The sequence below is a fragment of the Xenopus laevis genome, chromosome 7S, assembly GCF_017654675.1.
Source record: "Xenopus laevis strain J_2021 chromosome 7S, Xenopus_laevis_v10.1, whole genome shotgun sequence".
Classification (NCBI taxonomy): domain Eukaryota; kingdom Metazoa; phylum Chordata; class Amphibia; order Anura; family Pipidae; genus Xenopus; species Xenopus laevis.
In genome coordinates, this window is record NC_054384.1 from 105,354,422 (window position 1) to 105,372,663 (window position 18,242).

The following is an 18,242-nucleotide window of genomic DNA, read 5'->3' on the forward strand; positions in this document are numbered from 1 at the left end:
ATATATTGGATCTAACTGTCAATGAATATCTGACACCCAACTGCTGCATGAAGACAGAATGAAGAGAAACAGATGCTGAGAGAGGAATAGTGAAGATAAACTTGATTGTTTCAGAAACAATGCATAATATTTAATGGATTGTATTTAGAAAGTTTCTTATTTCAGTATGATGAAGCTTATATTCAATTTTCATTTTTGCAGTAGTTTCCCTTTAAGTGCCCACTAATCGATCACCAGCATTATCTACAGGCACTTAGTTTAAATCCGTGAATGCAACGTGACCAGATTTCAGTCTAGGCTTTTATTTGCCCTTTAATTGACAGGTTAATTCTGTTCCAGAACATTGTGCTGACTCTTAGGGCTGGGACACACTGGACGATTTGGGGAGATTTAGTCGCCTGGCGACTAATCGCCGCGACTTTCCACGACCAATCTTCCCCGAATGCCTCCCCTCGCTCTGCGCCTGGCTAAAATGAAAAATCACCTGCGCTAATCACACGCGGCGATTCGTTTTCCGAAGTCGCCCGAAGTTTCCTCGTGCGGCAACTTCGGGCAACTTCGGAAAACGAATCGCCGCGTGTGATTAGCGCAGGCGATTTTTCATTTTAGCCAGGCGCAGAGCGAGGGGAGGCATTTGGGGAGAAAAGTCGCGGCGATTAGTCGCCAGGCGACTAAATCTCCCCAAATCGCCCAGTGTGTCCCAGCCCTTAAAGTTTTCGCTCAGAGTGGCTACAGTAACAAGCCTAGTGGCAATGGATCCCATTACAAAGCAAATGTTTGCCTTGCTGTGCAGACACACAATGGTTACACCCGTCAGTGTAATTGTACTTCTGATTTAGGGTTAAAAGAGAGAGAGCACCTGACTTGCATAAACTTGCCGATAGTCATGTAGAGTCTTGGGCCCCCTTGAGTCAGAACATTTTTAGTGGTGTAACTGATATAATTATAGTAAGTGGCACTTATACTTAATAGTTTTTATTGTACAGATATGGGAATCCGTTATCCGAAAACCCGTTATCCAGAATTATGGAAACGCTGCCTCCCATACACTCCATCAAATAACCCTAATTTTAAAAATTATTTCCTTTTTCTCTGTAATAATAAAACAGTATCTTGTACTTGATCCTAACTAAGATGTAAGTAATCCTTATTGGAGGCAAAACCAGCCTATTGGGTTTATTTAATGTTTACATGATTTTCTAGTAGACTTAAGGTATGAAGATCCAAATTACAGAAAGACTCGTTATCCTGGTTTTATAGGTTTCAGTTGGTAACCTTAGACCCAGTGTCGGACTGGCCCGGCGGGAAACCGGGAAAAAACCCAGTGGGCCCCAACCCTTAATGGGCCAGTCCACGCTCCCGATCAGTTTGCTCATAAAAAAAAAATTCTTTAGGCACCACGCAGCGCCATTCATGCAGGAGCGGCACCTGTCAAGCAGGAGAGCCGAGCGGCGCCCTCATGCAGGTGCATCATGGTAGGGGGTCGGAGGGGGCCCTGGATAGTTGTCCCGGTGGGCCCCTTGCCCCCCAGTCCAACCCTGCTTAGACCTCCGGGACCTTAGGGTTTCCACTTTTTTGAGGAAAAGGGACAGGAGGCGGGACCAGGGATCAGGGGGTGGTCCAGGTGATGTCAGGGGCAGAGAAGATGCCGTTGGGGTTGGACTGTTTGATATTGGGGGGTGGATGATGTAGGGGCGGGGCAGATGATGGGGTGGGCGGGACTGATGATTTGGCAATCAGTGATTGGCTGATCGCCATGTCATTCACGTCAACGTCCTGTCCGGATTTTCTAATTTGGAAATCTGGACAGGCACTTTTCGAAATACGACTGATGGCCCTATTGATTTCCCCTCCTCTTTTGCAAGAATAAATATCATACAAACCTCTTCCTCTCACAGGAGTCTCAGGAGCCCCTTTTCCCCTTTGTGTCGGCATCTGTTCTGCTCTCATGTCCATTGGTTCTACAGAACAACAGGAGAGAGAAGCGATTACTTGCACAATGTGATCGATTAGGATTGATACACGTATGAAAAAACTCTGCGAGTAACTTCCTCACACATCTGTGACAGCTAAAGGGATGCTGGGAGTTCTAGTTGTAGATCTTCGAAACGGAGCGGGAGGCTCTAGATTGGGGGTGGGACTACATAGTTTAATTAGTGAGCAGCCGTATGAATTGTTGGGGAAATGTTGCTCAGTAATGTTATATCAGTTCTCTACAATCAGCTGTTCGGTCACTTGCTGCAGTGAGAGATGCCCAGTTATTCCAGTTGGGTTTATTCCAGTTGGGCAGCAGGTGAGAGATACTGTAGCAGAGTATTTTTGATGCCTATGATTACGTATCTCTAGATGCGTAACGCGTTAGGACAGTTGTTTTTAACCTATGGAATAAACATCGAGATTTTCTCCAGTGTGTGCTCATTCTACGATTTTAAAGTCTTTTCTTGCCCTAATGTGCCAAGCCTGCGTCTCCTAATGCATGTTGGGTAATGTAGTTCTGCTAAGTTTAATGTTAGGCTACAATACCCAGCATGCAATGGGACTGATTTGTGTAGAAGTTGGGAGTCACCAGATTTGGAGCTCTGTACCCCAGTATCCTCTTAAAGGAGAAGGAAAGGCTAAAACTAAGTAAACTTTATCAGAAAGGTCTATATAAATACACCAGTAAACCCTCAAAGTAATGCTGCTCTGAGTCCTCTGTCAAAAGAAACAGCACATTTCTTTCCTTCTATTGTGTACTCATGGGCTTCTGTATCAGACTTCCTGTTTTCAGCTTAAACCTCCAGGGCTAGGGCTTGAGCATGCTCAGTTTGTTCCTCTCTCCCTCCTCCCCTCCCTGCTGTAATCTGAGCCCAGAGCTATGAGTGAGCAGGGAAACTGAGGTAGGAATTGATGTCACACAAAGCTAATATGGCAGCTGCTATCCTAAACAAACAGTGAGAGTTTCTAGAGCTAAAATAGTGTTATAGCTTGTACTTTTGTGGCTAATCTATTGGCAATAAACTGCTTTGCTAGCTTTCCTTCTCCTTTAAGCATTCTCACATTTTTAGGGGTAAAAATCTTCTGGCCTCCAAAATATCTAGAGGTTGACCCGGTTTACCAATATTTATTGAAATTGTATATGTATTAGGGCCTTATGGGACCCCTATACCTCCTGGGCCCCCCTTTGTAGTTATGCTCCTGGTGACGAACGAATCTGTCCCATTTTGCTTAATGGAAAAATTTGTGAAAATGTAAAAAAGGCGTATCTTTCTAGGGGTAGGCAGAGTAGGCGCGTGCCTAGGGTACAAAGCTGGGGGGGGGGTGCAAGGCATGTACCTTCTCTGTCACCTACCCCATGTCCGGTCTCCTCTCTCCCAGACTGTCACTGCTTTATTATTTATTGCTCAGCCGGTCAGGTTGCCTAGGGTGTCTAGCTGGCCTGGCCTGTCTCTGTTTTTCACATATATTCATTTGTATTTTAAGACTTTTTTTCACTGAATATTATTTGCTATTTTTGGGCTAATTTTGAAGTGCCACATGGCTAGTTTGGGTTTTTCCTGTATTCTCTTTTCTCCTTAGTCCTCAAGCATAAACTCCCCACTACACATGAGCACCGGCGGCACCCTATTTCTTTCACTTTCCACTTTCTCCCTCTTAATTGTAACTTATCCACTCAATGAAACCCCAGAAGACCCCACCAACAGCCTTTTTTTTTTAAGCCCCTCTACCCTCTTTCCCCCCTTCTCTCTTATCTCTCGCTCTCTTCTTTTTCTCTCCACCTCTGCTCTATGTCTCTCTCTTTGCTTCGAGAGGCTGCTTTGGCGTAGGGCCAAGGGAAAAAATTCCATCTCCTGATCCAGTGAAAAGCCGCAGGGAGGGAGGGAGAGAGAGAGGCTGGGGGAGGGAGACATGGGGGAGGGGAGAGGTGAGAGGGTGTGAAGGGGGGACAAAGAAGAGAGGGAGTGGGAGAGGCAGAAAGAGAGCGAGATAGAAGAATGTAGATAGAATGTTACAGACCATAGAAAAAAGAGGAAACGTGAAATCCTTTAGTAAGATTAAGGCAAACGAAGGTGAAGTGGGAAGAAGGATCAGAAATTAGAGTTAAAGATTGCCTGGATAGTATAATGAGCATCAGAATAATCAGAATATAATGCTCATTTTTTTGTATCCATGTTTTGGAGTCTTTATTAGAGAATGCAGGTATTTCCATTCTACCACACTGCAGCTGTTGCTGAACTATAGCTTCCAGAAAATCCTGGCTGATGATACTTTAGGGCAGAGACACACGCTGCGATTTCGGGAGATTAATCGGCCAACAACAAATCACTTCTTCTTCGGGCGACTAATCTGCCGTAAAAGCCTTCCCACCAGCTACACTGTAAAACAGCGGCGGATCACTTCATCTTTCTGAAGTCGCCAGAGGCAACTTCGGGCGACTTCGGAAAACAAAGCGTTCCGAGTGCCATCCCGCCAGCGATTTACATTATAGCCAGCAGGAAGGCAGTTCGGGCAGATAAGTCGCCCGAAGAAGAAGCGATTAGTTGCTGGGCGACTAATCTCCCAAAATAGCAGCGTGTGTCTCTGCCCTTAACGGCACTTGTTGGTACATTGAGGCTGAACATTCTCATGTACATGGAGGCAGGTGGTTTAGCTTAAATAGGTTTCTGGGGTTTGTAGTTCAACAGCAACTCTTCTCGCATTACCTCCTCACATTCAAGACTTTGCAAGGGCTGCACCCCTCCTCTGGAATTCTCTCCCACAGTCTGTCCCACTTTCTCTCAACCTTTCTGCTTTCAAAAGATCTCTTGAAACACACTTATTTAGAGAAGCCTACCCTCACTGTTTAGCTACCAAATGTAATACCGTATGCTATATCTCTCACCTGCTTATTTTTGATCTTGCCCACTCCCAAACCCTGTCTCCTTCCCTTCCCCTTTAGATTGTAAGCTCTTTTGCACAGGGTCTTCCTCACCTTTTCTACCGGTACTGGTTGTTATGTATGGAACTCTGTATGTTCTATATATGTAATTCATATGATTTCTGTATAAACACATTTATTTTTACAGCGCTGCTCAATATGTTGGTGCTATAAAACTACATGTTAATAATAATAATAATAAAATAAATGAATGCAGCTTAGGCATCACTGATATAAAAGGAGGTAGGTGGTATGTGAGCCAGAAGTTGAGAGAAGGAAAATGATGCTTTTTGGGTAAATTGGTACTCAGTCATATAATACAGGTATGGGACCTGTTATCCAGAATGCTCGGGACCTTGGGTATTCCGGATTAAGGATGTTTCCATAATTTGGATCTTCATACCTTAAATCTACTATAAAATCATGTAAACATTAAATAAACCCAATAGGCTGGTTTTGCCTCCAATAAGGATTAATTATATCTTAGTTGGGATCAAGTACAAGCTACAGTTTTATTATTACACAGAAAAAGGTAAACAATTTTCCAAGTTTGGATAATTTGGAGTCTATGGGAGAAGTCCTTTCCGTAATTCGGAGCTTTCTGGATGACGGATTTCCGGATAATGGATCCCATACCTGTAAAAACATAGAAGTAGTGATGGGCGAATTTCTCCAGTTTCGGTTTCACTAAAAAAATTTACGAATTTCCCGCGAAATTAGCTAAACTGTGAAAAATTCGCGACACACAAATTTTGACGCCTGCATAAATTCATGCATCAATTTTGATGCTGGTGTTAAAGTCAATAGGGCTGTCCAAATAATGTTGAGGCGCGACGTTTTTGTCGCAATCGACTTTTCCAACCTGCGTCCAAAATTCTTTTGACGCTGTCAAATTTTTACAGCAGTTTCTCGAATTTATTCGCCGGCGACGAAACGCGGAAATTCGCTTTGTGTTTGCGCCAGCCGAATTTATTTGCCCATCACGACATAGAAGGCCATTCTTTTGTTGGCACAGTAAAGCACATTCCTTGTTGCAGAACCTGGCATATTTCGAATATTGTGCATGGAATCATTTATACGTGTGATAAGCAGAATGGAAGAACCTTTCATTGGTTATATTTATATCCAGCCATTGTGCTGAGAGCATAACCAGTGTGAGTGCTTTCACATACTGCAATATAAAATACAAAAGGTATTCTGTTTAATATATTGTGAAAGCATGGGGCTTTAATGAGCAGCAAACGTGTGATGTGCAAGCCTGCTGGCATTTTCGGGTGCCCCTGTTGTTGCAGATTCATTTTGATGGCAGATAGAACTGGCAAATAAATGCGCAAATGGCCACAGGGATTGGGTTTAGGATTCTGCCGCCTTCCAGGACAAACATCATCCTCATTTGTCACATTTGTAGCCTGTGTTTGTGTCACAGTAAAACCCTTATCGGACTTTTAGGATTTTTGTTTGATGTTTGTAAATGGGTGTGTATACACCAATGATACCTTTTTCCAACACGAGTTTAATACATTTACCTTCTACTGAAAATAAATTCTGCCTAAACTGTAATTTTTAAAAAAAAAAAAAAAGAATAATTGTGAAACCAGCATTTTTGTTTTCACAGTTACAGTTACTTTAAAGGAGAACTAAAGCTTAACCAAATAGGTAGCTAGAAATGTTTTACATTATGTTTTGGGCTTATATTGTGACATTTCTATTCTATGTGTACTGTATATTGTGAGTGGCTCCCTAAGCTCAGTAAGTGACAGCAGCACAGAGCATGTGCAGTGAATCAGCAGAAAAGAAGATGGGGAGCTACTGGGGCATCTTTGGAGACACAGATCTTTACTGCTAAAGGGCTGTGGTTGCCTTGGGCTGGTACAGAAGCACAAAATATAATGTACAACATTTCTAGCTACATATTTAGTGACCGGACATGGCTGCTCGCACTGGGAGCTCCCTCCTGGTGTGGGTAGCGTAGCGTTGGTGGGGGGCATTTAAAAAAAACAAAAAAAAAAAACTACTGTTATCCCCATTGGAATGCAGGCTCTATTAGCCCATACCTTTAGTTAGGGATAACATTTTTACCCAACAAGTGCCCTTTAAGGATACACACTGTAGAGAAAGAGTTAAAAAGGTTGCCCTTAATAAAGCAGTATTTAGAAAACCAAAGGAGTTGCAGGAGGGTGTATGGGTGTAACGTGATTTAAGTCACAGCATAGGGCCGAATGCTCTGCAGAGTTTGATTAGGACACGGTGCTCTACAGGGAAGAGGTTGTGCAACTGGAATTCCCTTGATAGGAGACAAGAACAAAGCCAGTGAAGATGTTTGGCCCAGCTGGGAATAACCAGACAGGATCTTTCTAGGACAGAGAGCAGCTAAATATAGTGGTAATGGGGGAGGAAAGAAATGGGAGACGGGAGGGTACAGGAGTCAAAAAGACAAGCTAAATGTAGGGGAAAGAGATGAGAAATGGAGAGAGTGACAAAGCTGATAGAGGGAATATGAAACAATACAGGGGGGAGTGAGAGGAGATTTACTTTAACCCAGAGATGAGGGCAATGGGGGGGTGCTGTTTGTCCTTGTGTAACTCTGTCATTGAAGCATTGCCTCTGTTACTGCCTCTGTTACTGTCTCTGTTACTGCCTCTGTTACTGTTACTGCCTCTGTTACTGCCTTTGTTACTGTCTCTGTTACTGTTACTGCCTCTGTTACTGTTACTGCCTTTGTTAGTCGCTTCTGTTACTGCTTCTGTTACTGCCTTTGCTACTGTTACTGCCTCTGTTACTGCCTCTGTTACTGCCTCTGTTATTGTCTCTGTTACTGCTTCTGTTACTGTTACTGCCTCTGTTACAGCCTCTGTTACTGCCTCTGTTACTGTCTTTGTTGCTGCCTCTGTTTCTGTTACTGCCTCTGTTTTGCCTCTGTTACGGTCTTTGTTGCATCCTCTGTCTCTGCTTCTGTTACTGCCTCTGTTTCTGTTACTGCCTATTACCGCCTCTCTGTTACTGTTTTTGTTACTGCTTTTGTTATGGTTACTGCCTCTGTTACTGCCTCTGTTACTGCTTCTGTTACTGTTGCTGCCTCTGTTACAGCCTCTGTTACTGCCTCTGTTACTGTCTTTGTTGCTGCTTCTGTTTCTGTTACTGCCTCTGTTACTGTTACTGCCTCTGTTACAGCCTCTGTTACTGCCTCTGTTACTGTCTTTGTTGCTGCTTCTGTTTCTGTTACTGCCTCTGTTACTGTTATTGCCTCTGTTACTATTACTGCCTCTGTTTTGCCTTTGTTACGGTCTTTGTTGCATCCTCTGTCTCTGCTTCTGTTACTGCCTCTGTTTCTGTTACTGCCTGTTACCGCCTGTTACTGTCTTTGTTACTGCCTTTGTTATCGTTACTGCCTCTGTTACTGCCTCTGTTACTGTCTCTATTTCTGTTACTGTCTCTGTTACTGCTTCTGTTACTGCCTCTGTTACTTCCTCTGTTACTGACTTTGTTGCTGCCTCTGTTACTGCCTCTGTTTCTGCCTCTGTTACTGCCTCAGTTGCTGCCTCTGTTGCTGCCCCTGTTGCAACTGGTTATGCAGAGCATTGCTGAAAGCAGGAGGCTGCATGTAATGCCCCATTTATTGTCAGCACTCAGAGTTTCACTCTGCTTCAGCTTTTTTTCTTTCTTACAAAACAGCTGGTTAGGGAAAGGGAGAGCATTTAGCATCTCCAATAATAATAGTAATAATGCAAATCTGTATTCTTTACTATGAGAAAAAAATCCTGTGCATTACCTGTTCCCAGTGTATTATGGGCCAAAACTACAGAAACACTAAACTGTCCACAAGATTTATACCAAAAAAATACCTTGATTGTATCATTGTCTCATCTACTCTAACATGTTATTACACCCAGGGGCACATTTACTTAGCTCGAGTGAAGGAATAGAATAAAAAATACTTCGAATTTCGAAGTATTTTTTTGCTACTTCGACCATCGAATTGGCTACTTCGACTACGACTTCGACACGAACGATTCGAACTAAAAATCGTTCGACAATTCGACCATTCAATAGTCGAAGTACTGTCTCTTTAAAAAAAACTTTGACCACCAACTTCACCACCTAAAACCTACAGAGCATCAATGTTAGCCTATTGGGAAGGTCCCCATAGGCTTTCTAGCCAATTTGGGATCGAAGGAAAATCGTTCGATTCGAAGGATTTAATCGTTCGATCAAACGATTTTTGTAGCCCAGGGTATTTAGACTCCGATCATTGGCCCTAGGGAGCAGGTCGGTGACTTGCAACTTAAAGGAGAACTAAACCCTAAAAATGAATGTAGCTAAAAATGGCATATTTTATATAGTGAACCTATTGCACGAGGCTAAAGTTTCAGCTTGTCAATAGCAGCAATGATCCAGGACTTCAAACTTGTCACAGGGGGTCACCATCTTGGAAAGTGTCTGTGACACTCACATGCTCAGTGGGCTCTGATTGGCTGTTGAGAAGCTAAGCTTAGGGCTCGTCACTAATTATCCAGCAGAAAATGAGCTTCCCTGGCTGTAATATAAGCTGATGCTACAGGTTTGCTGATTATTAAATTTTGATGCTAATTGCACTGGTTTCTGTGCTGCCATGTAGTAATTATGTGTATTAATTACTAATCAGCCTTATATTGTGACATTTCTATTCTATGTGTACTGTATATTGTGAGTGGCTCCCTAAGCTCAGTAAGTGACAGCAGCACAGAGCATGTGCAGTGAATCAGCAGAAAAGAAGATGGGGAGCTACTGGGGCATCTTTGGAGACACAGATCTTTACTGCTAAAGGGCTGTGGTTGCCTTGGGCTGGTACAGAAGCACAAAACATCATGTACAACATTTCTAATCTACTTCTTTATTTTAACATTCCTTGTCCTTTAAAGGGCCCAGAAATGTGTTCAGACTTTCCATAACATGACATATTTTGTAAAAAGGATGTGGTATTTAGGGGATATGGCCATAAATTGGGCGGGATCCGAAAAAAATTTGCCGTGCTACTGCTTGAAAATGTTTTTGTCACTCTTTCTATTTTCCAAATGTTGGGAAATGTGATATAATATTTGCAGCTGCATCTTGAATTTCTCGGTCTAGACCTTCCCCAGGAGCCCTTGTACCTTGATTTGCTCAGGCTTATGGGCTGCAGACTTTATATCCAAGCTGTAGATTTAATAAAGGCTACGTACTCTGGATATTGAAGCTTTTATATACTGTATATGTGGAAGCAGTAGCTCTTGAGCTGCTCAAGGCTCAACTAGATGCTTGAAGACTGTATCTTAAGCTGCTCATGGCTAGATGGTAAAGATTACCTGTCCTTTTTATAGACTGACTCAGAAATATGTGAAGGCCTCTACTTTCTGTAGCTACAGGCTCAGTGTACTTTGTTGTATAAAAATTGGCTTTACGGGTTCTACATTTGTATTCCATCATAGTACAAACAACTTATTTGAGGTTTGATCCTCCAGATTATAGCATCTTCCACACAAGCCAGAGCTTATCCTCTCAAATGGATTTTTCAAGCAGTTCCATTTATTGTGCAGACATCAGGTACAGTTATGGGATCCATTATCCGGAAACCCGTTATCCAGAAAGCTCCGAATTACGGAAAGGCCGTCTCCCATAGACTTCATTTTATCCAAGTAATCCAATTTTTTTAAAAATGATTTCCCTTTTCTCTGTAACAATGAAACAGTCGCTTGTACTTGATCCAAATTAATTCTCATTGGAAGCAAAACCAGCCTATTGGACATAAGTAGACATACTTCTAGTAGACATAAGGTGGCCATAGAAGTAGAGATCCGTTTGTTTGGCGATGCCGCTAAAAGAGTGGATCTCTCTCCGATATGCCCACATTGAAGTGGGAGATATCGGGCTGATATGATCGTGGGCCCTAGGGCCCAACGATCGGATCATAACGGATCCAATACGGGTGGTCGGATCATGGATCTGACGGAATTTTTTAACCTGCCCAATCGAGATTTGGCCAACTTTCGGCCAGATATCGGCGAAGCCCGTCGGAAACGGCCCAGTAAGATGCCAACAGCCTTTTATCAGGCCTTAAAGGTATGAAGATCCAAATTACATAAAGATCTGTTATCCAGAAAACCCCAGGTCCCATGGAATCTGGATAACAGGTCCTATCCCTGTATCATGATACACACAGTGCTAGTGTTTCATCTTAAAAATGGAGATTATAATATGAATAGCTTTGTGTTGTTGCGTTTAATATGTGATTTGGGAGCTAAACGCATAAGCGACGGTGTGTACTTCAGGCGCACAATATTAAATATTCCCACCTATACGGTTATTTACAAGAGGGTTAATTGCTAATAATACAATTTATTGTCTGGTTCCTACAGCTGCTAAGTCTTCTATGCTCAATCCTACTCACCTCACAATGTGCTGCACAACACTTGTGTGTACTTGCCCTACTAAAGGGAATCTTTTTCCTAACTTTGCTTTCTCAGAATTAGATTTATAGCCAGAATTATTTGCTTTGAGCCTTGCTGGCTGTTCATCTTGGGTTGCAGAATAGGGGCTGTAGTTTTATACCTATTACTTTGTGACTTCAGCTGGTTAGAGATACAAGAAGGAGGCTTATTACCTTTGTATGGTTGACTATGTCTTATGTTGTTTAGTAGAGAGGCAACAGGCTTTATACCCATAGTTACATACCTTCACCTGCTCAGGGTTAGAGATAACATGCTTTATGCCTTTGGCTTGATTTCAGTGGTTTTCATACATCTTGGGGGTTATTTACTCCGAATGCAAAAATCACGAAAAGTTTTTTTTAATAAAATCGGACGTTTAAAAAAATCACAAATTTTTCGGTATTTATTAAAACCCGAGGATGGAAAAGTCTGAATCTGAAAATCCGGCATCTCAGACCTGTCGAGGAAAACAACATTTTCGGGAAAGTGTATCATGGGAGAAGTCCCGATGATTTTTTGATGTGCGCTGGGTTTTTGGCAATACCCTGGAGTTTTGCCCAAAAAAACATGCGGATTTGGTCAGAGTTTTTTTTCAGAAAATATTGAGATAAATTTGGACTTTGATAAATAACCCCCCTTGTGTACAAATTACATTTTTAAGGGTTGATTCAGGGTCGGACTGGGGGGGTCAGGACCCACCGGGGGGTACCTGCTTCAAGTATCGCGCCTTTCTTATGCGATTGGGCGGGGCGGGTCAGCAGTGCCAGCTGCTGCAGATCAGCCAATGGGTAAGGAGCTCCACCACCTAAAAACGTCTACCGTATATACTGAAGTGCTTAGACATTAGGGGGGTTATTTATAGGGATGCACCAAATTCAGGATTTGGTTCGGGATTCGGCCAGGATTCTGCCTTTTTCAGCAGGATTTGACCGAATCCTTGAGTGCGGCCGAACCGAATCTGAATCCTAAATTGCATATGTAAATTCGGTGTGGGAAGGGAAATCACGTGACTTTTCGTCTCAAAACAAGGAAGTAAAACATTATTTTTCCACTTTTTCCTTCCCTGCCTCTAATTTGCATATGCAAATTAGGATTCGGATTCAGTTCTGTATTCTTTCTTGAAGGATTCGGCCGAATCCCAAATAAACAGTGGATTCAGTGCCTCCCTAGTTATTTATTAAAGCCTGAATTTAAAAAAAACTCAAAAAATTCGAGATTGAGATTTAAAATATCACGAGGATGGGAAACATCCGAATCAGAAAATCTCAGACCTGACAAGGTTTTATATAAGTCAATGAGAGAGGTCCCTATCCTATTTGGAAGTTTCGGTGGTCTGCGCAGGAATTAGCCCGACTATTTCAGGCAAAAATAAAAAAAAAAATTGACTTTTTCCGGGGGAAAAAATCCACAAAAATTATATGATTCGGATTTTCTCTTGATTTTATCGTGTTTTTAGCCTATCCGATTAAATTGTGCTTTTTTTTTAATAATAAATAAAGTCCAATCGTGGATTCTAGTTCTAATTTGGTCTGACTCTTTTTAATTTAAATACTTTTAAAAAATTTGGATTTTGATAAATAAGGCCCCCCCATTATTGAAGCTTTCACTGCTTAGATGCCCAGAGTTAAACTTTTACATAAGTCTCAGTATGTGTTGGGAAGGGGGATGGTCTTACACATGATAGAACAGTATGCTTCAGGGTATGTACCTTTATTCAAAGCCTTTTTTAAAGTTGAGTATGATACCACGCAGTCTTAAGACGGATTCTGAAGTGAGTTATAGTTCCTGTAATAAAAGCTACGTAACAACCCAGCCTCTGAATCCAAGTTCCTCACTGGTACTCATGAGTCATGAGACCTATTATTCAGAATGTTCAGAACCTGGGGGTTTCCGGATAAAGGATCTTTCCGTAATTTTAAGTCTACTAGAAAATCATATAAACATTAAATAAACCCAATAGGCTGGTTTTGCTTCCAATAAGGATTACTTATATCTTAGTTGGGATCAAGTACAAGCTACTGTTTTATTATTACAGAGAAAAAGGAAATAATCATTTTTAAGAATTTGGATTATTTGGATAAAATGGAGTCTATGGGAGACGGCCTTTCCATAAATCGGAGCTTTCTACGGGTTTCCGGATAACGGATCCTATACCTGTTTCTTGTTCTCACATCTTGATTGCTGTAAAGATTGCTGAGTGTATATTCTACAAAGTATGAGCTGTATGTTACTATAACGCTCTTGTTTAGTGATGGGCGAATTTATTTGCCAGGCGCAAATTCGTGGCGAATTCCCGCGATTCGCCGCCGGTGAATAAATTCGCAAAACCCGCCGAGAAAATTCACTATCGAAAATTTGCCAGCGTCAAAAAAAAATGGACGCCGGTGACGGTTTTTTTGGACGCCGGCGCATTTTCACCAGCGAATTTGCGTCAGCATCAAAAAAACGGACGCTGGCATCAAAAACAAAAAATGGACACCAGCGTCAAAAACGGACGCCGGCGTCAAAAATTAGATGCCGGCGCCGTTTCGATAATTTTTTGCTGTTTCGCAAATTTGGTGGGAAATTCGCAAATATTTCGGCAAAGTGAAAAGCCCCAAATTCGCCCATCACTATTACGTAGACTATTCCTGAACTGCTGACTCACAGCTTTCCATCTGTCCTACGTATGTTCTGTAGAATGGGACTTATCATGAAAGAAAAATCTGGAAAATGACGAGGTCAGTAGCATACGCATACGGATTTAGTACAGGCATTGGAGTTTTGCGGATAATGGATCTTTCCATAATTTGGATTTTCATACCTTAAGTCTACTAGAAAATCATATAAACATTAAATTAACCCAATAGGCTGGTTTTGCTTCCAATAAGGATTAATTATATCTTAGTTGGGATCAAGTACAAGATACTGTTTTATTATTACACAGAAAAAGGAAATCATTTTTAAGAATTTGGATTATTTGGATAAAATGGAGTCTATGGGAGACGGCCTTTCCGTAAGTCGGAGCTTTCTGCATAACGGGTTTCCGGATAACGGATCCTATACCTGTATCACGTTTGTGTTTCTTGTTCTCACATGTACATCTTGATTGCTGAGTGATACATTCTAGTGTAACATACAGCTCACCACTCTTGTTTAGTGGTGAGCTGTATGTTACTATAACACTCTTGTTTAGTGGTGGGCGAATTTATTCGCCAGGCGCAAATTCGTGGCGAATTCCCGTGATTCGCCGCCTGTGAATAAATATGTCGAAACCCGCCGAGAAAATTCGCTAGCGAAAATTAGCCAGCGTCAAAAAAAAATGGACGCCGGTGACTTTTTTTGGACGCCGGCGCATTTTCGCCAGCGAATTTGCGTCTGCATCAAAAAAACGGACGCTGGCATCAAAAACAAAAAATGGACACCAGCGTCAAAAACGGATGCCGGCATCAAAAACTAGATGCCGGCGCCGTTTCGATAATTTTTTGCTGTTTCGCAAATTTCGTGGGAAATTCGCAAATATTTCGGCAAAGTGAAAAGCATATTGATGACAAATTTCCACGTTTTGCCACTGGCGAATAAATTCCAGAATTTGCAGCGCCAATTAATGGACGCTTATTGACGTTAATGGGCGCCAGCGTCAACTTTGACGCCGGCACACATTTACACCAGTGTCAAAATTCTCGTTTCGCAAATTTTTCGCCCGTTTTGCGAATTTCGCAAAAAAAAAAAAAAAGGGACAAATTGGCCCATCACTGCTAGAGAGAAAAAGGAAATCATTCTTTAAAATCTGGATTATTTGGTTTCAATGTTGTCTATGGGAGACAGACTTTCAGTTATTTGGAGCTTTCTTGATAATGGGTTTCCAGATAACAGATCCTATACCTGTATAAGGGCAGAGACACCCTCAGAGTTGGGGGAGATTAGTCGTCCAGTGACAAATGTCCTCTTCTTCGGGACGACTAATCTCCCCGAACTGCCTCCCGCCGGGATGGCAACCTGTGCGCTTTGTCTTCCGAAGTCGCCCGAAGTTGCCTCACAAGGAAATTTCGGGCTACTGCAGAAAATGAACCGCACCGATTGCCCTCCTGTCTGGAATTTACATTCTAGCCGGCGGCAGGTAGTTCGGGGAGATAAGTCGCCCCGGAGAAGAGGAGATTTGTTGCCGGGCGACTAAATCTCCCCGAATCTGAGCGTGCGTCTCTGCTCTTAGAGAATTCAGAGAAAAATGACAATGAGATAATTCAGTTTTTACACTTTTAACCAATTATCAGCTTCCTTACAAGCTGCAACTTTCACCATTTATTTGTTCAACTATGTGCCTTACAGTTTTCTTTCCCTCATGGAAAACCCTGTCCTGGAAGTTGTAGCCCTTCCAACATTTCATCTGCCCCGTGACCTTCATCATCGGCAGCCCAGTTATTGTTCTAGTAACGTAAATCAGTTTGGTAATCAAGCCTGTCAAATGGGCAGAGTAGGAGATCCTGCAACCTGTCAGCTCTGGTATCGTTGTCCTATTGTTAGTAAAGCTAATCCTGCACAAATGTCATAAGCAAACAGGCCTGAGTGCTGCCGCTCCTGTTTTACCCTCCATCAACCCAGTCCTGGGAATTCTAGTCTGTGCCTCCGTCTGTACAACGCTAGTTAGTTCTACAGTTGGTCACATCCATGAAATTCTCTTTGGTTTGTTGCCCAAAATCTTGCCTATTGCTTTACCGGTGGAGACTCCGTTATTCGGAAACCCGTTATCCAGAAAGCTCCGAATTACAGAAAGGCTGTCTCCCATAGACTCCATTTTATCCAAATAATCCAAATGCAGGTAGATAGTAAAGGTATCGGATCTGTTATCCAGAATGCTTGGAACCTGGGGGTTTCCAGGTTAGGGATCTTTCCGTAATTTGATCTTTATGTCTTTTTAATCTACTATAAAAATAGGGATGCACCGAATCCAGGATTCGGCCTTTTCAGCAGGATTCGAATTCGGCCGAATCCATCTGTCCGGTCGAACCAAATCCTAATTTGCATATTCAAATTAGGGACGGGGAGGGAAATTGCATGGCTTTTGTCACAAAACAAGAAAGTGATTTTTTTCCCTTCGCAGCAAATTAGGATTTGGTTCGGTATTCGGCTGAATCTTTCGCAAAGGATTCGGGGTTCGGCCTTATCCAAAATAGTGGATTCAATGCATCCCTACTAGAAAATCATATAAACATTAAATAAACCCAATAGGCTGGTTTTGCTTCCAATAAGGATTAATTATATCTTAGTTGGGATCAAGTACAAGGTACAGGTATGGGACCTGTTATATAGAATGTTTGGGGCGCGGTCTTTTCCAGATAAGGGATCTTTCTGTAATTTGCATCTGTCTACTAAAAAATCATGTAAACATTAAATCAACCCAATAGGCTGGTTTTGTTTCCAATAAGAATTAATTATATCTTAGTTTGGATCAAGTACAAGGTACAGATATGGGACCTGTTATCCAGAATGCTCGGGACCTAGTCTTTTCCAGATAAGGGATCTTTCTGTAATTTGGATCTTCATACCCTACTAGAAAATCATGTAAACATTAAATAAACCCAATAGGCCGGTTTTGCTTCCAATAAGGATTACTTATATCTTAGTTGGGATCAAGTACAAGCGACTGTTTTATTATTACACAGAAAAAGGAAATCATTTTTAAAAATGTTGGATTATTTGGATAAAATGGAGTCTATGGGAGGCGGCCTTTCCATAATTCGGAGCTTTCTGGATAACGGTTTTCCGGATAATGGAAACCCATACATGTACAGAGTCTGTCTTTGTAAAGATGGATTAATAATTATGTGATAATATAAGTATAGGATCCGTTATCCATAAACACAGAAAGCTCTGAATTACGAAAAAGGCCGTCCCCAATAGACTAAAAATGATTTCCTATTTATCAGTAATAATAAAACAGTAGCGTGTACTTGATCCCAACTAAGATATAATTAATCCTTATTGGAAGCAAAACCAGCCTATTGGGTTTATTTAATGTTTAAATGATTTTCTAGGAGACATAAGGTATAGGTCCGTTATCCGGAAAACCCCAGGTCCAGAGCATTCTGGATAGCAGGTCCCATACCTGTACTGTAATTGGGATTGCTGTTGTAGGACCAGCTCAATAGGACACTGGTAAAGAGTTAATAAGAAGAAACTGTAAGAATTTGTTTGCAATAAGCAATTAGCAACTGCTCATTAAGTCTGACCCTTATGAGCATTTATTGACCTCATGGTCAACCCAGTCTTTGACTAATATGTTCACTAATATGTTTTTTTTTTTGGTTATTTAAATGAGCGCAGCATATGCTTAAACCTGTAAGGGCCCTCTTCACCTTTTGTATTGGTTACTGGTCGCTATGTATGTAATTCTGCATAAACACATTTATTGTACTGCGCTGCGGAATATGTTGGCACTCTAAAAATACATTTTATTAATAATAATAATAACAACAATCTTCTTCTGGACCCTTTTACCATTTGAATGAAATCTAAGTTATTGGGGTAATAATGACTTTACTCCGTATACCAATAAGCGCTGATGGTAACATTTTGCTTGGGGAGGCACATTTATCAAGGGTCGAATTTAGAATTTAAAAACGCCCATGAACTCGAAATTCAACCAATCGAAAGTTATTAGAAAAATCTAAATTGTTCAATTCGGATGAATATGATCGACCCCGAAAACTCGAATCGAATTTGATTCGAGTTTTAAAAACTCGCTTCGAGTTTTTTCTCGAAAAAAAAACTTGAATGTCAGGAAGGCTGCAAACAACTCCAAATTGATCCCTGATATCTCCCATTGATTTAAATAGCAATTCAGCAGGTTTTAGGTGGCAAATAGTTGAATTTGAATTCTTAAAGGGCCAGCAGTTGATAAATCTCGAAAATCAAATTTCATT